Source organism: Rhinatrema bivittatum, chromosome 1 (assembly GCF_901001135.1).
Source record: "Rhinatrema bivittatum chromosome 1, aRhiBiv1.1, whole genome shotgun sequence".
NCBI lineage: Eukaryota > Metazoa > Chordata > Amphibia > Gymnophiona > Rhinatrematidae > Rhinatrema > Rhinatrema bivittatum.
The window spans coordinates 138,030,322-138,053,557 of record NC_042615.1 but is presented as its reverse complement, the minus strand read 5'-3'; the positions used below and the strand labels follow the sequence as shown (position 1 = coordinate 138,053,557).

At 46.2% G+C, this 23,236-nt stretch overlaps 1 protein-coding gene across 7 annotated transcripts in view; it reads right to left on the bottom strand.

Moving 5' to 3' along the window:
• Nucleotides 1–23,236, bottom strand: part of CLOCK (clock circadian regulator) — a 430,837-nt gene that overhangs the window by 383,880 nt on the left and 23,721 nt on the right. For all 7 annotated transcript variants that reach the window (XM_029587462.1, XM_029587474.1, XM_029587432.1 and 4 more), the window contains exons 2-3: nt 22,706–22,878; nt 203–311 (exon numbers count right to left, since the gene is read on the bottom strand). The gene's annotated coding sequence lies outside the window, so the exon portion shown is untranslated. The remainder of the gene's footprint in view (nt 1–202; nt 312–22,705; nt 22,879–23,236) is intronic.

Below are 23,236 nucleotides of genomic sequence, written 5' to 3'. Positions count from 1 at the left end.
GGCAGGGCTGGCAAGTAAAGCAAGCAGGGGCACAGCCCCCTTGTAAAATTATATAATCCTTAAAATAACGATATCAACAAATCTAGTTTTCCCTCAAATTACAAACAGCAGAAAGCTTAGTGAGAAAGCAGAAATTTTGTTTCATATGTATCACAATGTCACAGCACAAACAGTAAGTCATACTTTACCATGCTTCCTTTACCTTTTATTTTCGGATTTGTTAAACTATGTTCAGCACATGAAAGTTCAGTTTTTTCAAAATATGAATGTTCAACACTTCACTTTATGTATATAGGCCATGAATTTCATTCCTGTAAAGAATAAGAGAACAATCACAAACCTCTACCCTTTCACACACTGTATTCCAGCGTACCTTATATGTGAACCCACAAAACCAAAAACAATTGTTACGCTGGTAATTAATTCATATGAATTAATCTCGCCAAATATATGTAGGCCCCTCACTCTAAGGGTCTGTCAAAGTCATACAGACTCCTAATTAGGTATAGGGCCACCTTGCTTTAATTGTAAACTATGTAAATTTTTGAACTTTTTTGCAGTTTTTTCTTTTTTTTAAAATGTCAAGCAAAATGATCACTACTGGGCATTAAATCACCGCTGTTCATAGCACAAAAGTATCAAAAGATACGAGAGGAACCGCAATACTCATCTGCTGCCAAATTTTGGCTGGTCTGCTGCCTCTCGTATCTTTTGATACTTTTGTGCTATGAACAGCGGTGATTTAATGCCCAGTAGTGATCATTTTGCTTGACATTTTAAAAAAAAGAAAAAACTGCAAAAAAGTTCAAAAATTTAAATAGTTTACAATTAAAGCAAGGTGGCCCTATACCTAATTAGGAGTCTGTATGACTTTGACAGACCCTTAGAGTGAGGGGCCTACATATATTTGGCGAGATTAATTCATATGAATTAATTACCAGCGTAACAATTGTTTTTGGTTCAAGAATAAGAGAACAACATTAGAATAGCACAATAGGGGGCCGATGCAATACGGTGCGCTGAGTCGAACGCACTGTTAATCTACAGTCGGACGCGGGTAGAATAGGCGCTAATCAATCCCCTAATGCAATAAGGGGATTAGTGCATATTCAACCCACGTCCAATGCGGAGTAAATCTAATAGCGTTCTTCACATGCAAATTCATGTGAATGAGGCTATTAGGCATTCACACCTGATGCAAAAAAAAAAAAGTATGTGTCTCGGACGCACATTTAACTGTCATCTATTAACTCTTCGTATTAATCTCCGCCCCGATAAGACCAGAAAATCTACTCTCTTGTGCCCAAAAATTAATCTCACCCTATTATGTGTTTTGTAGAACACCAATTTATTAAAGAATGATTTTTTGTAAAAATAATTTGTTGCGTAATGGGGTAAGTTTCATATATCTTGACGCATGCCTCCACGGCCTTACTTCAATTGTTGTATTATAATCATCAACTTACCACCCTCCCACTCGCTTTTTTTTTTTTTTTTTAACTTTTTGAAATTTTTAAAAATGTGATTATGTGTAAATCAGTCTGTCCTCTTATCCTTTTTGGCGAACTTGGGGATATGGATAAGAGGACAGACTGATTTACACATAATCACATTTTTAAAAATTTCAAAAAAGTTTTAAAAAAAGCGAGTGGGAGGGTGGTAAGTTGATGATTATAATACAATTATAATACAACAATTGAAGCAAGGCCGTGGAGGCATGCGTCAAGATAAATGAAACTTACCCCATTCCGCAACAAATTACTTTTACAAAAAATCATTCTTTAATAAATTGGTGTTCTACAAAACACATAATAGGGTGAGATCTATTAACGCCTGCCAGGAGCAAGTTTTGTAGCTGTACGCATCAAAAAACGATGAAAAATAAAAGAAATAAAAGTAAAAAAAAAAACCTGACTGTTGGACCCATCACGAAAACAGACGCCGAGTTTATCAGTGTCGGTTTACCTTACCGGCGGACAGCCAGGAAAACCGACGCCTTTAAACTCGGCGTCGGTTTTCAGCGGCAAACGGAAACGAAAATCAACACCGGGTTTATCAGCATCTGTTTTCTTGGCTGTTCGCCGGTAAGGTAAACCGATGCGGATAAACTCGGCATGGTTTCCCTTACTGCCGTATGCCGGTCAGGAAAACCGACGCCGGGTTTATCAGTGTTGGTTTCCATGGCTATCCACCGATAAGGAAAACAGACGCCGATAAACTTGGCATCTGTTTTCGTGACCGGCTTACGGAAGTCACGAAAACTGATTGGGTTCGTGTTAGCAAGGATGCGCTAACTCGACCCCCTCATTTAAATATTGCATGGCGCCCCCCCCCTTGGGGGCACCTTGGGCACAATAAGAGAGTGACTGTTCAGCACCCGCTTTCTACGCGACTTTATTGCATCAGCCCCTTGGTGTGCAACCACCCCAACAACAAATGGCAATAGGATTCTTCCTTCTTTCAGTGATTATGAAATAAATAGAAGATCAAAAATGGTAGCAGAGGAACTTCAAGAGCTACATTATATAACAGCAGAGATGAAAAAAACCTACTGCTTTTAATTAAAATGTCATTTTCTCTCAGAATTCAAATAGTACTGCTGTTTATCAAGTGATTTTATAAATCTCTGGTTATGACTAAAACAATTAGCTGTACTTACACAAAAAAGGGTTATGACCAGATTCTTCTTCACACAGGGGCGGATTTTCAGAGCCCTGCTCGCCTAAATCCGCCCAAAACCGGGCGGATTTAGGCGAGCAGGGCCCTGCGCGCCGGTGAGCCTATTTTACATAGGCCTACCGGCGCGCGCAGAGCCCCGGGACTCGCGTAAGTCCTGGGGTTCTCCGAGGGGGGCGTGTCGGGGGCGGGCCCGGTCGTCGCGGCATTTCGGGGGCGTGTCGGCAGCGTTTTGGGGGCGGGTACGGGGGTGTGGCTACGGCCCGGGGCGGTCCGGGGGCGTGGCCGCGCCCTCCGTACCCGCCCCCAGGTCGCGGCCCGGTGCACGGGGATTTACTTCTCCCTCCGGGAGGCATAAATCCCCGGAGAAAGGTAAGGGGGGGGTGTAGACAGGGCCGGGCGGGTGGGTTAGGTAGAGGAAGGGAGGGGAAGGTGAGGGGAGGGCGTTAGAGGATTCCCTCCAAGGCCGCTCCGATTTCGGAGCGGCCTTGGAGGGAATGGGGGTAGGCTGCGCGGCTCGGCGCGCGCCGGCTATACAAAATCGATAGCCTTGCGCGCGCCGATCCAGGTTTTTAGCAGATACGCACGGCTCCGCGCGTATCTACTAAAATCCAGCGTACTTTTGTTTGCGCCTGGAGCGCAAACAAAAGTAGGCCTATTCGCGGAGTCTGAAAATCCGCCCCACAATGTCAGGAAAAAAAATCTAAGAACTGGCAGGTTTTTAGATGCAAAAAACACAGATCATAAATAAAAACTTTAGAAGACACAGGTTCAAGAAGTCAGATCATTTAAAACAGGGTCACTGCGTTCCCAGAGAGGTGAAGCCCAAGCCTGGGCTCTTCCATCGAGTAGCGATAGGATATAGGTAGTCTTGGAAAAAGCAGTGGGAAAGTAGTTCAGTTGCAACGAGAAGTGCATACAGTACTGATCAATAAAACCCCTGCACATCTGGGCATCACCAGAGAAGCATGTAGGAGCTGGAAGCGGTACAGTGGTGTGGACTGCAACCACTTGAGAAGAAGAATCTTTCTCTGGAACTGTTGGCATATTCAGTCAGGCGTTCAACTGATTGAAAGTGGCAGCTAGTGTCTCCAGAGATTTCTGTTGCTCTGTAATCCATTGGGCCAGGCTAGGAGTGGCCTGCAAGGTTGCGAGCTGAGCTGGGTCCATGGAGGTAGCAATCTGTTGTACTTTGGACATTGAAGTGTGGGCCCTTGGTCGCTGCAAGAGATGGCACCTCCCACTTGCAGCGATAGGCTAGCTCCTGAGCAGAAATGGACACAGAGAAGTTAGTTTTTATTATACTGCAACATAGATGGTGACCCAAGGAACGGGTAATGATCCCAGCCAGCAGAGGAGGTGTCTGATGGCAATGTTCCATCTGAGGGCTGCAGCGTGGAGAAGGCAGCTTCACAGTCTCACCAGGTCCCAAGAGGGAGATGGGTCCTGTAGTGGTCCACGAAGCGGGGTAGGCCGAGGATCTATGGAGAGAGAGGTGAGACAATGCAGAGACAGAACTGGAGTGGTAGTACTCACTCTGATGCTGGCAGTTGTAGTAGAAGAGAACCCTCGAGGAGCGGAGGTCCGGGATGAAATAAGGCCCCCGAGGAGCGAGTACTTTAGGCGTCCTTGTAGGTGGTAGGCAACCCCAGAGGGTAGATAGGAGCGAAGTAAGGCCCCCGAGGAGCGGGTACCTTAGATGTCCTTGTTCGTAGTAAATAACCCCGAAGGGTGTAGAGGAGCGAGGCAAGGCCCCCGTGGATCGAGTACCTTCGTCATTCTGTAGCGAGAGTACACAGAGCGGTAGCATCTGGTACCGTAGAGAGATCAGCATGGAGGATTCCTTGCTAACTCGTATTCGGAATCGTGAATGGAGATTAAATACCAGAGCTTGTGATGTCATGCGGTGGGGACGCCCCCGAGGTTCCCGCCAAGACGCACGTAAAGGATGGGGCTGCGCATGCACGCGTGACCTAGGTGACTCTGGGAGAAAGATGGCGAATGCAATCGCCCATGCCAGACTGGGGATGCCGGAGGGGTCAGCGTGGAGAAGCAGAGGCAGCCACCTTCCCAAAAGGAACTGAATCAGGCAGAAAAAAGATGAGCAATAGAGGGTGCAGCCGTCTGCGACCGATGGGTGCAACACAATGTTAGGAATTATTAAGAAGGGAATGGAAAATAAAACGGAGGATGTCATAATGCCTCTGTACCACTCCATGGTGAGACCACACCTTGAATACTGTGTGCAGTTTTGGTCACATCTCAAAAAAGATATAGCTGCACTGGAGAAAGCACAGAGAAGGGAGACCAAAATAAGGGGCATGGAACAGCTGCCCTATGAGGAAAGGCTAAAGAAGTTAGGGCTGTTCAGTCTGGAGAAGAGACAACAGAGGGGACATGATAGAAGTCTACAAAATCATGAAAGGACTTGAACAAGTTAATGTAAATCGGTTATTTACTCTCAGATAATAGAAGGACCAGGGGGCACTCCATGAAGTTAGCATGTAGCTCATTTAAAAGAAATTGAACAAAATTATTTTTCACTCAGCGCATAGTCAAGCTCTGGAATTCACTGCCAGAGGATGTGGCTACAGCAGTTAGTGAACTGGGTTTAGAAAAGGTTTGGTTAAGTTCCAAGAGGATAAATCCATAAACTGCTGTGATGGTAATTAATAAGCAATAGTAGTTTATGATCTATCTAATGTTTGGGTGCTTGCCAGGTCTTATAACTTGGAGGCCTTTGTTGGAAATAGGATACTGGGCTTGATGGACCCTTGGTCTGACCCAGTATGACACATCTTATGTTCACATAACACAGGATAGGCGGGCTTGGGGTGAAGTAGTGCAATTCGCAGATGTACACCAATGTACATACGAGAAACCTAACGAACAACTGAAGTTGGAGGAGACCTGGCTTAGGCAGAGGAAGGTACGGAGACAGTGACAGCGTAGAGGACTGAAACAGACCAAGTAAAGGAGCAAGAGAGTATGCAAATAGATTTACCAGAAGTTACATGTCACAAACACGTGGAAGACATAGAATATATTGAGGAACTTGCAGTCCTGCACTACTGAATAAAGAACTATTTTTCATGTAGCTTTCAAATAAGGGGAACTCTTAGCACAAACACCTGTGGGAGTCTGGTAGCCAAAAATGCTGTTGAAGATACTGTAGAAGGTAGCGTTTATTAGCTTACAGTAATTTAATGGATACACTGTCAATCAAAATTACCAGCAGCCAGTCATCATTTACTTCCAGCCTAAGACCCTCCCACCCCAAAACACACCCCTAGTCCCAAAAAATACCTACATTACTGGAAATGACCCTTCAGCACCTTTTGATGACAACAGAAATCCAACCTACCCTTCCTCCAAAATACACCCCCTAGAATGTCATCAGAAATGATTCTGTCGCTTTTAATGATTACAGAATTAATGGACCGTGTCCATGTTTTGATGACCTCATCAGCAGTCCAAACAATTGCTACCGGGGGGGGGGGGGGGGGTTACAGAGCTGGAAACAGGACTTTCTAACCACAGATTTAAGTTACTAGCTGTGATGTAGCAGAAAGCTCTCTCATTTTGTCCACAGTAACAGGGATAATTTCCCCCTTCCCTCCTCTCCTCAGTGTAAATACTGTAAGGAGAAGAGCAACAAGCTCCTATCCCGGCAGGACAGTAAGAGGGTCCAAATTAAACAGTTGTCTAATTATCCCAAGGGAAAACAGCAGGAGGTGTTGAGACAACCTGTACGGACTACAATACCCAGAGTTCCAGAGCGGCAGTGGAAGGCTCGTGACCAGGAGGCTGAGGTGGCTGCTGAGGGTGATCTGGGGGAATTAGATTCAGCTGAGTCCATGCTGTGGGAAGGAGAGGGTGTGTCCCTGAGTGAGGAGGAAACGGAAGAGAGCAGTTGCTCGGAGGAGGAGGAGGAGATGGACTGGGAGCTGCCTACAGAGGACTCTTCTTTATCCAGCATGGAGATAGAGTAAGTGGAGAAGTAATGTGACACCGAACTGAGAAAAAACCTGTTCGGGGAAATTGTTTGTCTCACCTGTTTCTCCAAAAAGGCACTAACTAAAGAAGGTGCTGACTGTGTGGTAGAGGTAAAACATTACTTATAGCACAGCTGTAGGGGAGAAGGGGCGAGTTGTGCTGGATCCCCAAACAGGGCTGTCATGGCTAGGATGGAAGCCGGACAGCAGACATTTGGATAAAGAGGTTCCAGGTTGCAGTTTTTCTGCCACGGGACTATAGAAGAAGGATTACTGCACAACACAGAGAGAGAGGAATAAGCTGGAACTAATACTAAACTATTCTTTGTTGTTTTGTTTTGTTTGTTAACCATGCCCTGTGGGGGAGGGGGAAAACTGTTATTCCCCCACTTGTGTGGACCTTGAAAAGGGTACTGGCTAGAGTGACTAGCCCTGTTAAGGAACCGGGCCTGTTTTGAAAGGCTTGCAAATAACCACATTGGAGGGTTGTCAGAGCCACTAGGATTACAGCGGACACCAGCAGTTGCAGCCGTGCTATCGGGCTTGGAGGGCCTGCAAAGCTTGGGAGGAAGAAAATAAGCCCCGCCGGGGAGCCAGCCGGAGGAGCCCACGACAATACACATGTCCAATGAGCCTGCCTAACTGGCATGCAGAGTGAAATGTGAGCACATCTTGTTGTAGTATACAAAAAGGATGCGTAATAGCAGGGTTGGGATGGAGTGGGTTGGGGGCTAGAAACTCAGACATGTGAAAGTATAAAAAACAAGGCTTGAGGTTTTGTTTTGGGGTTTTTTTTAATACAGACCACTGTGTTTATAACCATATACAACAATCATGCACAAGCAGCTATTAAATAAAATGTATTATGACCCACACCCAATAAGAAGTTTTGGTGGGGTTAATCCTCTTTTTCAGACTGCTAAAACATGTCATGAAACAGAGACCAGAAAACAAGTAACTAAATGGCTTACAGATCAAGATGCTTATTCTTGACACAGATCTGCTAGGACATAGAAGGCTGGGTTGCTATGATGGCTGCATGCAATGTAGTTTGCATAGGCATGCCCAAACTTGTACAACTTGATGCAGAAATAAACACATGATGACAGGTGATAGAGGTCACATGAGAACATAATTCCCAGATACATAGTAGCTGCTCATGAAAAAAATTTACATTTGTGACTCTCAAAATAAAATGGATTTGTATAAAAAGACACCTAAAGGGTTGGAAATGGAAAGCAACCAGCAGCCAAAACTAAAGAGGGACCCATAAATGCCATTTCTTTCTCATAGACCATTGACGCTGAAGCAGAAGGTGATCCACCAGTGGATATGCTGCATGTGAAAGATGGTAGGAAATGAAAAGCAGATGAAATGACAGAGATAGACTGGGACTAAAGCTTTTTGATTGGCAGAATCCAGCCTTTGACAACGATAACGCGGTGGATTCTATGGATATGGAGCTGCAGCAAGTCACATTAGACACTGAAGTAGATTATTTGCTGGAAAAACTTGGAGGGATAGGGGTAATGGGGAAAAATATTTTATTATGATTAAGCATAGGGTTGGGAGACTACTATAATAGAAAAGGTTTTTAATTTCATGTTAACATCATGTTTTACAGAAAAATGAAGGATCTTCACAGTCTAGAGAATATGGGGACACCAATTCTCACAGGACAAGCAGGATGATAGTCCTCATTTTATTTATTGAATTATTTTTATATACCAACATTCGATTGAGATATCACATCGGTTTACAGATAACTGAATAAATAAGGCAAGATCTGCTTATTTTACAAAATAACAAGGAACTGGTATAATAGGAACTTTTGAGCCTGGTAACTGGTATAGCAGAAAATTGGAACAGTTTATATTATACAATACAATATAACATTTCAACTTGGGAATATAAATGAAAGATTTCGATCTTGATGGGGTCTTAGCGGGGTGGAGACCTAGGGGGAAGGTTATTAAAGGCGGGTAGGGGGGGGCAAGGGAAGGGGAGGAGGAGGGAGGGTATGTTTGGGCTGTGGGGGGGGGGTGTAGGGTGGGCTGTGGGTGGGTTTCATGGGGTCAGTGACTGCAGTGTTGGTTTCGTGTTTGGGGCAAGGAAAGAGCCTGTGGGGAGGCTAGGTGTATGGCGGGAAGGCTTTTCTGAAAAGCCAGGTTTTGAGTTGTTTTTTGAATACTTGTGTGGAGGGTTCATTTCTGAGTAGGGGCGGAAGGGAGTTCCAGAGTGTGGGGCCAGCCACGGAGATGGCTCGTTTACAGGTTGAAGTGAGGTGCATGGCTTTGGAGTTTGGAACGGTGAGAAGGCCAGAGTCTAAAGATCTGAGGTTTCTTTGTGCGGAATATGGGAGTATGGTGGTGTTTAACCAGTTCATCTCTTTGTTGTTTATTTTTTTGTGGATGAGGGTGAGGGTTTTGTATTGAATTCTTTGGTTGATAGGAAGCCAGTGAAGTTCTTTTAGTATGAGTGTGATATGGTTGCATTTTTTTATGTTTGTGATAGACCTGGCGGCGGCGTTTTGTAGAACCTGAAGAGGTCTGATGGTGGTATCGGGGCGGCCAAGTAGTAATGAGTTACAGTAGTTGAGCTTTGAAAAGATTATTGTTTGTAGGACTGTTCGAAAGTCTTGGGCGTGGAAAAGGGGTTTGAGCTTTTTTAGTGTTTGCAGCTTGAAGAATCCATCCTTGATCAAGTTGGAGATGTGTTGCTTGAGGTTGAGTTCATTGTCAATAGTCACTCCCAGATTTCTTGTAGATGGTGTAAGTTGCACCTCTGTGTTATTATGGATGTTGATTTTGAGGGGGACCGAGGGACTCTGATTGGAGATATGTAGGAATTCAGTCTTGTTTTGGTTGAGGCAAAGTGATAATTGAGATAGCAGCGGTGTAATTTTTGTGTTGAGTTGGTTCCATCTGTCATGGGTGTTTTCGATGGTTTCGTTTATGGGGAGTAGTATTTGTATGTCGTCTGCATATACAAAATAACTGAGGTGCGATTCTGAGAGGAGTTTGCAGAGTAGGAGGAGGTATATGTTGAATAGGGTGGAGGAAAGTGAAGATCCTTGTGGGACGCAGTGTGTGAGAAGTATTTGGGATGATTCTGAAGTGTTTATCTTTACGATGTAGGATCTGTTTGTGAGATAGGATTCGAACCATTTGATTGTAGTATCTCGTAGTCCGATTTCTTTGAGTCTTGTGAGGAGTATTCCGTGGTTGATGGTGTCAAAGGCGGCGGATATGTCGAGGAGTATTAAGAGGTATGATTGGCCGTGGTCAAGCCCTCTGAGGATGGTATTGGTGAGTGTAAGGAGGAGGGTTTCAGTGCTGAAAAGTTTTCTGAAGCCATGCTGTGCAGGTTATAAGATGTTGTAGGTTTCTAGGTGTTCTGTGAGTTGATTGTTCACCGTTTTTTCAAGGATTTTCGCTATGAAGGGGAGGTTGGATACTGGTCTGTAGTTTGCTGGATCTGATTTGTCGAGCTGTGGTTTTTTGATGATTGGTTTGACTATGGCGTTTTTGAGTTTGTCAGGGAATATTCCTTGCTCGAGTGATAGGTTGAGGATATCAGTTATGGGTTTGGTGATGGTCTTGCAGATGAGTTTTAGGGTTTTGATGGGGATGGGGTCTAAGGGGTGGGAGGCTGGATTGGTTTTTTTGATGATGGGTTCTATTTCTGTCGAAGCCACAGGGATGAACTGTGACCACGTGGAGTTGAGCGGGGAATTTCTATTGCGTCAGGGTGGACTGAGGGGATCTTGGCAATGATGGTGTTGACCTTGTCTCTGAAGAAGTGTGCTAGCTTTTCGCTGGAGATGTTGTGGGTGTCCAGGGTTGAGTCGTTCTGGATTGGGTTGGTTAGGTCGTTGACATAGGAGAAAAGGGTCCTGGGGTTGAAATGGTATTCGTGTATCTTTGTTGTATAAAAGTTTCGCTTTGCTGTGTTGATATCCATTGTGTATTTTTGAAGTGGAGTTCTGAATTTGTCTTTCAGTTCTGGCGTTGGGTTTCTTCTCCATAGTTTTTCCGTATGTCTTCAGGTTTGCTTTGAGTTTTTTAGTTGTGGGGTGTACCAGGAGGATTTGTGTTTCGTGGATTCTTTGATTACTTTTCTTACTCTGGGGCATAATGATTTAGCTAAATCCATGTTGATGGAGATCCAGGAGTTCGTGGCAGTGTTGGCGTCATTTTTGTTAAGGGTCTTCAGGTAGTAGATTAGCGAGGTCGTCGCTGGAGCACGGTTTGGTGAATTCGATGATGTGCTTGTTTGGTTTCATGGGGGTGCGTTGGAATTGATGCATGACGAACGAGGCTGTGGTCTGACCATGGGGTTGGGGTGGCTGTGGGTAGGCCTAGGGTGGAGATTTTGTTGTTAATGAATAGTAGGTCATGGGTGTGAAATGATTTTTGAGTGGGGGTGTTGATGAGTTGGGTGAATCCAATGGTGGACATGGTGGAGAGGAGGAGTTGGCTGGTGGGGGAGGTGGGGGTTGGTGTATATGTGGAGATTGAAGTCCCCCAGAATGATGGCTGGCTCCTGTAGGTTGATGTGGGTTGTTATGGTTTCGATTAGGGGGATAGATTGTGTTGGAGGAGACCGGGGGGTGCACAGAGGAGGAGTATTTGGAGGTTTTTAGATTTGAATAGGTTTATCTCAAATGGGGGTGGGAAGGTTTAGTTTGTGGGATGAAAATTTGTGCTTTTTGTGTGCTAAGAATAGAAGGCCACCTCCTTTTCTTTTGGGTCTGGGTATGGAGAATATGTTGTAGTTGTTTCTGGGCAGTTGATTTAGTAGTACAGTGTCAGTGCTTTTCAACCAGGATTCTGTGATGCAGGAAATGTCAGGTAGGTGGTCAAGGATTAGGTCATTTATGATGGGGATTTTTTTGGTGATTGATTGGGCGTTAATGAGGAAAAGGGTGAGAATAGTGAGTGCAGACCTGAGGATGTTTGTGTTGATAGGGATGTTGGTGAGGCGTCTGATGGGGATGGTTTTTAGGGTGGTGGGGTGGCGGTTGATGCGGTGGGGGAGTATGGGAATGTGGCAAGAGTTGTCATTGCGGGTGATTGTTGTGTGCATGTAAGTGCCTTTGTGCCTTGTTGGTATGGATTATGGTAAGGGGATAGCGTGGGTATGGTTGGGTGGGAGGATCTCAATGGGGGTCACGGGGGGGGGGGGGTCGCTAAATGGGCGTGGAAAGGTAGGTCCCTTGGTTGCGCTCCTTCAGGGTGGGCTTAGCATGAGGCTTTAAGGGCCTCATCAGGTGACATCATCAGGATGGGTGACATCATCAGGATGGAGCCCAATCACAGAACACTTTTGTCAAAGTTTCGAGAACTTTGACTGGCACCTACTGGGCATGCCCAGCACAGCACCAACTCTGCAGCTAGCAGGGGTCCCCCTTCAGTCTTTTTTTTCCATGCAGCAGTAGCCAGAGATTCCTGACAGGAATTTTCCTTACGGAACTTTGTTTGAAAAATTTAAAAAATTTTACCCCACAGGGGTCACCCCTTATCAATTTCTTTGGTCCGCGGTCGAACGGTAAGTTTTTTGCCTGTTTGCGGTCGATTCCTGTCGAGTTTTTCACTCGCGGCCTTCCAGCCATTGACCACACCGTGACTAAATTCTGTCTGAGCCATTGCGTCGGGTTTCTGTTCGTGCCCCGACTGCACTCGAACAATGTCCATCACCGACCCTCACACGGTCGGTGTGATGTGTTTGGGGTCCGGCCACGATGTCCTTACTTGCACCAAATCTGCCCAAATGACACCAAAAGGTCTCAAGGCTCGGCTCGATAAGATGGGTCTCCTCTTTCGGCCAAAAACCCCGACGCCATCGATAGCTTCAACGTCTGAACCAGTGCCGTCTACGTTGCGCCAGCACCGGGAATCCGCTGCTACACGACCGGCCTCGACGACTCCATGGGTGTCGACTCCTTCTGTTCCCCCTCAAGAAAAACACCAGGGTGAACATAAAGAAAAACATCGACACAGTCATCGTAAGGACATCGATACCGGTAAACAGTCAGTATCAACATCATTTGAGCCTCCGACAAAGAAGCCCCGAACAGAAAAGGCTTAGTCCTCTTCTGTCTCTGGATCACCGAGGCGTTCCCCACCTGGACAGGTGCCGGGATCCACGATTCCACCTTCACCGGTGGACCCTCCGGCTATGCCAGTGCTGCCTCCTACACCGGAACCGGGTATCCATGCCCCAGGTTTCCGAGAGGAATTGGATTGGATGATCCAAGAGGCCATTGGCAAAGCACTCCAGGGCTTCCAACTTCCATCGGTGCCGGTTCCTCTTCCGGTCACCGACCCGATACCCATGGCGCTGGCACCGCTATTGGCTAGAATGGACATGATAATCAGTGACCATCCATCGGTGGATCTGAGGGAACCGACTCCTTCCTCACCGATTCCCTTGTCATCGGAGGAAGATGAAGAAACACTGCTCTTCATTCCACCATCAGGAGTGCCGCCACTAACGCATCCATCGATGTCACCGATTCCATTGGTGCCTCCGTCGATGCCTCACTCGATGCCAGCCATACCACCAGATGCCCTCGATGCCCCCATCGATGCCTTCGATTCCTCCTTCGGGACCATCCATACTCAGGCCAGGGCCTTCAGGAATAACCCTGTTACTTCTTCTGAAGAACACTTGGGAGCTGGTGATGACCCTTATAATCCTTGGACCGACGCTTCGTCCCAGGATTCAGATGATTTACATTCCCAGCCTTCCCCTCCTGATGAAAGGAAGCGTTCTCCTCCAGAGGACCTGTCCTTTATTAATTTTGTAAAGGAGATGTCTGAAACAGTCCCATTCCAGCTTCAGATGGAAGAGGACTCTAGACACCAAATGCTAGAACTTCTACAATTTCTCGATGCTCCAAAGGAAATCATGTTCATCCCTATTCATGACATCCTTTTGGACCTTTTGAAGAGAAACTGGGAGTACTCTGGCTCTGTGGCCCATTAACTGAAAAGCAGATGCCACCTACTTAGTTCAGTCAGCCCCTGGCTTCCAAAGAACTCAGTTGGATCATCACTCGGTTGTAGAGTCAGCCCAGAAGAGGGCCAGACGCTCAAAACCTCATTCATCCATTCCCCCAGGGAAAGATCAGAAGACGGGTATTCCATGGATCAATGCTCATCTCTCGCATTGCATCCTACCAACTCTACATGACCCAATATAATAGGGCCTTGTTCACGAAGATTCAAGACTTTGCTGATTCCTTACCTCTGCAGTTCCAGGACCAACTTCATGCCCTAGCACAAAAGGGCTTAGATGCTGGCAAGCATGAAGTACGATCAGTGTATGACATCTTTGACACCGCTTCTAGGGTATCGGCAGGCGGTATCAGTGCTAGGAGATGGGCCTGGCTGAAATCTTCAGACCCCAGACCAGAGGTACAAGTCAGATTGGCTGATTTGCCATTTGTGGGGGATAATCTTTTTGGTGAAAAGATTCAAGAAGCAGTGGTGCAGCTCAAAGACCAGCAAGAGGCTCTGCGCCAGCTCTCCTTACTGCCTTCTGATCCCTCTTCTTCATCCAAAAGATCTTTTAAGAGGGATTCTAAGACAATTCTATTGGCAGAGGAGACCCCCCCAGCTTCCAGGGGGTCGGCCTTCTAAGCCTTACCAAAAAGGCCAACCTAGGCAGCCTAGAGGGCAGAAGTCACAGCCAGCCACTCAAGCAGATCCAGCGGCAGGTTTTTGACGCCTTTCTAGAGAGCAGTACCCAGCTTCCACTGCCGACCATTCCGGTCGGCGGCCGGTTGTGCCACTTCTCCAGCCTATGGCACACAGTCACCACAGATCAATGGGTACTGGCAGTGGTGTCCAAAGGGTACCACCTCAACTTTCTCTCTGTCCCACCGGATTCCCTGCCTCGGCTGACGTGGGGAATATCAGACCATTCACCACTCCTGGAGCAGGTGGTCTCCCTCCTCCTCCAGTCCCGAGCAATAGAACCAGTTCCCCTCTCAGAGCAGAGGCAAGGGTTCTATTCCAGGTATTTCCTGATACCAAAAAAGTCAGGTGGCGTGCGCCCAATATTGGATCTTCGCACTCTAAACCAATTCCTACAAAGAGAAAAGTTCAAGATGGTGACCTTGGGTTCTCTACTTCCCCTTCTTCAAAGGGAAGACTGGCTCTGCTCTCTAGACCTTCAGGACGCCTACATACACATTTCAATGCTCCATCACATCACAGATTCCTGCGATTCCTAGTAGGCCCAAAACACTTCCAATATCGAGTGTTACCTTTCAGCCTAGCATCTGTCCCACACGTCTTCACCAAATGCCTCGTGGTAGTAGCTGCCTATCTCAGGAGTCAAAGTGTCCACGTCTACCTCTATCTGGATGATTGGTTGATCAGGGCTCCCACTCGGCAAAGTGCACTGATGTCCCTTCGCCTCACTTTGCATTCTCTGATCTCCTTAGGGTTTCTCATAAACTATCAGAAATCCAGGCTAGTTCCTTCGCAAATGCTGTCACTCATAGGGGCCGACTTGGACACTAAGAGTGAAAGCTTTCCTACCTCAGGATCGAGCTCTCACTCTCGCTTCTCTGGCCCTTCAACTGCAGTCTCGACAACATTCAATTGCACATCACTTCCTGATATTATTGGGTCATATGGCCTCCACAGTGCATGTCACTCCCATGGCTCGCCTCGCCATGAGAGTCATGCAGTGGACTCTAAGATCACAGTGGACTCAGTCTTCTCAGCCAGTCCTCCACAATCTGCATCACCAAACAGCTCCGTCTATCGCTAGCTTGGTGGGCAAACCAATCCAATCTGGTACAAGGCCTCCCATTTCAGATTCCAGAACCTCAAATAACCTTGACAACAGATGCCTCCAACCTTGGCTGGGGAGCACATGTTGGAAACCTGCAAATTCAGGGCATCTGGTCTCCAGAGGAAGCCAAACACCAGATAAATTTCCTGGAGCTTTGTGCAATCAAATATGCTCTCAGGACTTTTCAGGATCACCTCTCCAACCAGGTCATCCTGATTCAAACAGACAACCAGGTGGCCATGTGGTACATCAACAAGCAAGGGAAACTGGCTCCTACCTCATAAACTCAGGAAGCTGCACAGATATGGACGGAGACCCTTTCCCACTCAATGTACCTCAGGGCCACCTACTTGCCGGGAGTAGACAATGTGTTGGCGGACAAGCTGAGTCACACTTTTCAACCGCACGAGTGGTCCCTCAACCCCACTGTGGCGGACTCAATATTCCAACGTTGGGGTTACCCTCACATAGACTTCTTTGTGTCAATTCACAACCGCAAAATAGGGAACCTCTGCTCCCTCACTCGCAGCCAACACAGCCAGCCCAGAGATGCTTTCTCCCTCTTGTGGGCCAGCGGTCTCCTTTATGCATACCCTCCTCTTCCACTCATTCCAAAGACTCTCGTGAAGTTGCAAAGGGAAAGGGGTCTAATGATTCTCATAGCCTCTCATTGGCCACGCCAGGTCTGGTTTCCAATTCTCCACAACCTATCGATACACCGGCACATTCCTCTGGGGAAGGACCCGCTTCTGACACTCAGAACAATGGCTGCCTTCGTCACCCCAACTTCCAGGCCCTCTCCCTGATGGCCTGGATGTTGAAAGGTTAATACTTCAACCTCTTCTTTCGGAGCCGGTTTCCCGTGTCCTAGTAGCTTCACGAAAGCCTTCCACGAGTCTTATTATAAATGGAACAGGTTTACAGGATGGAGTACTTCCATGTCCATCGATCCCTTTACTTGTCCCACACCAAAGTTTCTGGACTATCTCTGGCACGAGTCAGGCCTTAAAACTTCTTCTATCAGGGTACATGTCAGTGCAGTAGCTGCCTTCCATAAAGGTGTGAGGGATGTACCCATTTCAGTACAACCCCTTGTCACACCCTTTTTAAAGGGCTTGCTTCACCTTAAACCTCCACTGCGCCCTCCGGCCCCTTCTTGGGACCACAATTTGGTTTTGGGAAGGCTCATGAAACTGCCATTTGAGCCTCTCCAATCCTGTGATCTCTGCTATCTCACTTGGAAAGTGATTTTTCTGTTGGCGATCACATCGGCTCGCAGAGTTAGTGAGTTACAGGCCTTGGTCACCTACCCGCCTTACACTAAACTTCTGCATGACAGGGTAGTACTCTGCACTCACCCTAAATTTTTGCCTAAGGTAGTATCGGAGTTTCATATCAATCAATCCATTATACTACCCACTTTCTTTCCCAGGCCCCACTCAAACCCAGGAGAATGGGCTCTGATTACCCTTGACTGAAAACTTGCTCTAGCGTTTTATCTAGACCGTACAGCTGCCCACAGGAAGGGCACTCAACTGTTTGTTTCCTTTGATCCCATCAAATTGGGTAAACCTGTGGGTAAGCAGACTCTCTCCTCCTGATTAGCGGACTGTATTTCCTTTTGTTACCAACAGGCAGGCATTCCGCTTCAAGACCATGTTAAAGCACACTCTGTCAGGGCCATGGTAACATCAGTAGCGCACCTACGCTCGGTGCCGCTTCCTGATATCTGTAAGGCTGCTAACTGGAGCTCTCTCCACACCTTCGCAGCCCATTATTGTTTAGACAAGGCTGGCAGACAAGATTCCATCTTCGGCCAGTCTGTGCTACACAACTTATTTGCGAACTGAGTTACCAACATCCTTCCGCCAACCCGGAACAACCCCAGTTATTGTGCCTGTTGCACGTCTTTGGGTACATTTGGTGCATTGTTCGGGCATCCTCAGCTTGGTACTCACCCATAAGTGAGGACTACCATCCTGCTTGCCCTGTGAGAAAGCAGAGTTGCTTACTTGTAACAGGTGTTCTCACAGGACAGCAGGATGTTAGTCCCCACGAAACCCGCCCGCCAACCCGCGGAGTTGGGTGTCGCTTACGATTTATTTTATTTTTCGGATGTACATTTACTATAAGAAGAGACTGAAGGGGGACCCCTGCTGGCTGCAGGGTTGGTGCTGTGTTGGGCATGCCCAGTAGGTGCCAGTCAAAGTTCTGGAAACTTTGACAAAAGTGTTCCGTGATTGGGCTCCATCCTGATAATGTCACCCATATGTGAGGAAGTGACTTCATGTTAACCTGATATTTTTGTTAGACTTTACTATTATTTTATCTGGTATTACATGTTCCATGTCCCTTGTTATATGTTCCTTGTACTCGCCCCAAGGCAACAGTTCAGTTTTCATGTAAACTGGTGCGATATGTATCCTATACAGCAGGGGTCGGGAACCTTTTTGGCTGAGAGAGCCATGAACGCCACATATTTTAAAATGTAATTCCGTGAGAGCCATACAAGACCTACCAAATTAATTTACTACAACCCCCTACTCTCCTGACGCCCCCCAAGACCTGCCAAATTAATTTACTACAACCCCCCACCCTCCTGACCCCCCCCCCCCCCCAAGACCTGCCAAAAGTCCCTGGTGATCCAGCGGGGGTCCAGGAGCGGTCCGGGAGCAATCTCCTGGACTTGGGCTGTCGGCTGCCAGTAGTCAAAATGGCGCCGACAGCCCTTTGCCCTCACTATGTCACTGGGGTCGACCAATGGCAGCGGTAGCCCCTGTGACATAGTAAGGGCAAAGGGCCGTCGACGCCATTTTGATTACTGGCAGCCGACAGCCCAAGTCCAGGAGATTGCTCCCGGACCGCTCCTGGACCCCCGCTGGATCACCAGGGACTTTTGGCAGGTCTTGTGGGGGTCAGGAGGGTGGGGGATTGTAGTAAATTAATTTTGAAGATTAGAGCCACCGTTGCCTGATCATTGCCATGCTCAAGAATCCGCTGGCCAGAAGACAAACCTCAACAGAGCACTAAACGCACTGGAGGTGAGAAAGGTACTGTACCCTGCCAAATTCAGTTAGCAGGGAGCCAAAGCCATTCAATACCAGGGGATGATCATTGGCAACATGGTGTTCATCAACTGCGACATGAATGGGCAGATGGATATTGTGCAGAATTATATGCCATGGAGTATTTTTTCGAATTTGGAAAACGATCTGTTCCTGCTGCAAACTATGCAGAGGCTATTCACCCATCCGATTCAGTAGCCATAGCCGTTATTTGGGGGAAGCCTGTCACACATCGGCGGAAGGTACTTCCATGCCCACGTGAGCCAGGCCCCTGTGGCAGTGGCGACCAAGATCAGGAGAGCATTTGTAAATGCAGAGGCAATAGTAGTAAGCTGGGAGGTGTCAATATGTACATGAGAGGCCTAAGGGCCTTCACGTGTTGCCACCGATGATCAATGTCGGGCGCGGGCACAGCCTCAACAGATCTAGGGCTGATGAGGGGGGGAGGGGCTCTGGCAAGGCTTGCTTTGTAGCGGCTGGGCCAAGATCTCCTCCGGCGAATGGGCTCCAGGCGGGGGCTTGCTTGTGGCAGCCCAAGCTGGGGCGCCAATCCAGTGCTTGGTGGTCACGGCGCAAGTTCCGGGGTCCGCTACATGCAACAAACACGGGCTCATCATAGCTGTCTCTGAGCATTTAAAAAATTCACTTTTACTAATGAAGGGTAAAGCTATTTAAAAAAAATCTCTAAATGCTTCTATTTATTTATTTATAACTTTTTTTTATACCGAAGTTCAGGTAACAGAATTACTTATCACTCCGGTTTACATTATAACAAGTAAAAAACAATGACAACATATGTCTTACAATGAACAACTTGGATAATATAACATAACATAACTAGGAACAGTAGCAGTATGCACTATGAGAGCGAGACTAGCGCATGAGGAGGGAGGTTTGCTAATGGGGGGGGGAGGGGGAAGGAGGGAGAAATTTCTTATTGATGAGTAAAAACATGAGCATAGGTTCTGGATGTCAACAGTATGAAAACAGTCTATGGGAGCTGTGGAAGACTAAGTAAGTTAAGGGAATGCTTGACCGAATAGCCATGTCTTGAGTCTTTTTTTGAACGTGTTGGGGCAATGTATCAGCCTTGGCTCCGGAGGAAGCAGATTCCACTGTTTGGGGCCTGCTGTGGATAGAGCTCTTTTACTTAAAGATGTTTTCATGGGAGGTGCATGTAGAGTTCCTCTTTGTGCTAATCTTAGCGGTCAGGAAGACTTGTGAAGCTGAAGAGGGATTCTGAGGTCCAGTGGAGTGTTGTTGAATATGGCTTTGTGGGTGATTGATAGAAGTTTAAACAGGATTCGAGATTTGACTGGGAACCAGTGGAGCTTCTTTAGAATTGGTGTTATATGATCTCTTTTGTTGGATTTAGTGAGACACCTTGCTGTAGCGTTCTGTAACAGTTGAAGAGGCTTTAGGGTGTAGACTGGGAGACCGTGAAGCAGTGAATTACAGTAGTCCATTTTCGAGAAGATGATGGATTGTAACACTGACCTGAAATCGTGAAAATGAAGGAGGGGTCGAAGCCTTTTTAGAACTTGGAGTTTGTAGTAGCACTCTTTAACCGTAGTGTTGATGAAATCAGAAAAGCTCAGATGGTTATCCATGACCACCCCAAGGTTTCTGACCCATGGGGAGAGAACTGGGAGCAGCGTAAGGTGAGAGCTATTCAATGGAAGGTGAGAGCTATTCAATGGAAGGGTGCCATCTTGAGTGATCAAGAGGAATTCTGTCTTGTCAGTGTTGAGTATCAGTTTAAGGTTAGACAGGAGTTTGTTAATGGAGAGGAATTCTAGCATTGTTAATGGAGAGGAATTCTAGCATTGACAGGCTTCCCCCAAACAACGGCTCTAACAGTACCCCCCTTAAAAGAGCCCACCTCTCTGCCACAAGGAATCGCGCAATTTCCATAGCCGGCCCCAAACAATGGAACTCCCTTCCGATTGTACTCAGACTCGAACCATGCTACTCTAAATTCCGAAAGAAACTAAAGACCTGGCTCTTCCGACAAGCCTTCCCAGAATAATCAGCATTCGTAGTCCTCCCGCCCCCCCCCCCCTTAATATTTGCTCACATACACATCTAATAAAGTTTTCTTCTTTAAGATTTGAAATCATCCCATAACTCTTTTAGGACCCGTGTCTCAAATTTCTTTCTTATGCCCTTGTATATAAGTTCACATTGCATTTAGCCTTATTGCTTTAACGTTTACTGTTACTGTTTTTGCTCTTTCTGTACTACTAAATCTGTTAATTTATTTATACTCCCCACCCCCTCCCCTGATCATTGTACTTTTCAATCTTTCAGTTGTAATGTAAACCGGTATGATGTTTGCACACTAATGCCGGTATATAAAAATCTCAATTAAATAAATAAATAAATAAATAAATAAATAAATAGCTAGTAATTTCAACTGTTAGAAACACTGTTAAGAAACAAGTTACAATATTCTGTGTGCTTGTGATCAAACAGAACAATTTTTGTTTCAGCAGTTCAAAGCACTTTGTTTCAAAAGTTTCAGGCTTACCAGGTTTGTATTGCATACTTTAGGCAAGGACTTTTGCGATAAGGACACAGAAAAGGTTTCCTTCTTATGGCTCTCCCATACATTATTATGTAAGCAAGTCTACATTGTGGACAACAACTCCAATGCCAGCTAAACTTTTCAACAGGCGATTTGCAGTGATCAGTGGGCTTTGTTTTGTAAATATGTCCAGCGATTTGCTAATCTTTATTTTGTCAAGTTGCCCTAGTATATCTTCCAGATTTAGTGAGATTTGTTTCAGTTCCTTTGAATCATCAGCTTTGAATATCATTTCTGGAATGGGTATACCGTATTTTTCGCTCCATAAGACGCACATTTTTTTCCCCCAAAAGTGGGGGGGAAATGTCTGTGCGTCTTATGGAGCTAATATAAAAAAACCAAAAATCTAACACCCCCCCCCCCCCCCAGACCTGACAAATTAATTTACTACACCCCCCCACCCTCCTGAGCCCCCCAAGACCTGCCAAAAGTCCCTGGTGGTCCAGCGGGGGTCCAGGAGTGATCCGGGAGCGATCTCCTATACTTGGGCCGTCGGCTGCCAGTAATCAAAATGGCGCCGACGGCCCTTTGCCCTTACTATGTCACTGGGGTCGACGTCGACCCCAGTGACATAGTAAGGGCAAAGGGACTTTTGGCAGGTCTTGGGGGGCTCAGGAGGGTGGGGGGTTGTATTTAATTAATTTGGCAGGTCTCGGGGGGGGGGGGGAGGAGGGTGGGGGGTTGTTAATTTAAAGGGTTGGGATGGGGCTTCTTTTTTTTTGGGGGGGGGGGGGGGGGGGTTCCCACAGAAATAGAAAGACAAAAGTTTTCTGATCTGGGGAATGGACCAAAATGGCCCTCCCCAGACCCGAAAACAAAATGGGGAGAAAAAAAATGTTATGCACTCCCCTAATTTGCTCCATAAGATGCACAGACGCCCGGGGACAGAGCTGGTTTAGCAATGTTTTTCCCCATCCATTTTTTTAATTTCCCCCCTCTGAATCCTAGGAGCGTTTTATGGTCAGGTGCATCTTATGGAGCGAAAAATATGGTATCTCTTACATCTTCCTCAGTGAATACTGAAGCAAAGAATTAATTTAGTCTCTCTGCTATGGCTTTGTCATCCCTAAGTGATATTTTTACCCCTTGATCATCAAATGGTCCAACTGACTCTCTCACAGGCTTTTTACCTTGATGTTCTCCTGAAAAAGGTTTTATGACTTTTTGCTTCCACAGCAAGCTTCTTCAAATTCTCTCTTTGCCTTCCTTATCAATGCTTTGCATCAGATTTGCCAGTGCTTATGCTGTTTCCTGTTTTCTTCATTCAAATCCCTTTTCCATTTCTTGAAAAATGTTCTTTTAGATATTATAGCCTCTCTCACCTCACCTTTCAAGTAACTTTTGCTAAGTTACTTCCATTTCATAACTGTTTCTGACAGTTGAAAATGCAAGCTGGAAGCATTTGATTCCCGTATGAGGAAAGGCTTAAGAGGGTAGGGCTCTTCGGCCTGAAGATGAGATGGCTAAGGGGAGATATGATAGAGGTCTACAAAAATACTGAGTGGAATGGAGCGGAATGGAACAAGTGAATGTAAATAGGTTTACTCTTTCAGAAAAGCAAGTTTACTTACCATAAATAATGTTTTCAGTAGATAGCAGGATAAATTAGCCATACTGCACGGGTGACGTCATTGGGGCAGCACTAGGTGGAGCTCTCTCTCAAAACTTAAGGCTTTTTGCCCTGCTGGGCATGCACAGTAGTTCCCACACAAGTGAGCCTTCCAGAAGTCTCCTCAGTTTTTATCTAAGCCAGGAAGGAAGGGCAGAAATGCATGGTTAAATTCATCCTATCTATGGAAAACACTGTTTACAGTAAACAAACTTGTTTTTCCCCATCAATAAGCAGGCTGAATTAGCCATGCTGAGGGTTGTGGGGAAAAAAAAGAAAAAAAAAATATATATATATATACACACACATATTACTCCTGGGGGAATTCTGCGCAAAAAATCTTAAAATTCTGCAAACTTTATTTTGGTCAAAATAACACAATTTACATGACAGTCTAAGTAATTATATTTTAAATTAATACAGAAAAAAGTTATTACTTAAAGATGCAGAATTTTAAATATTTTGAGAAGAATTCTCCTAGAAATTCACTGTA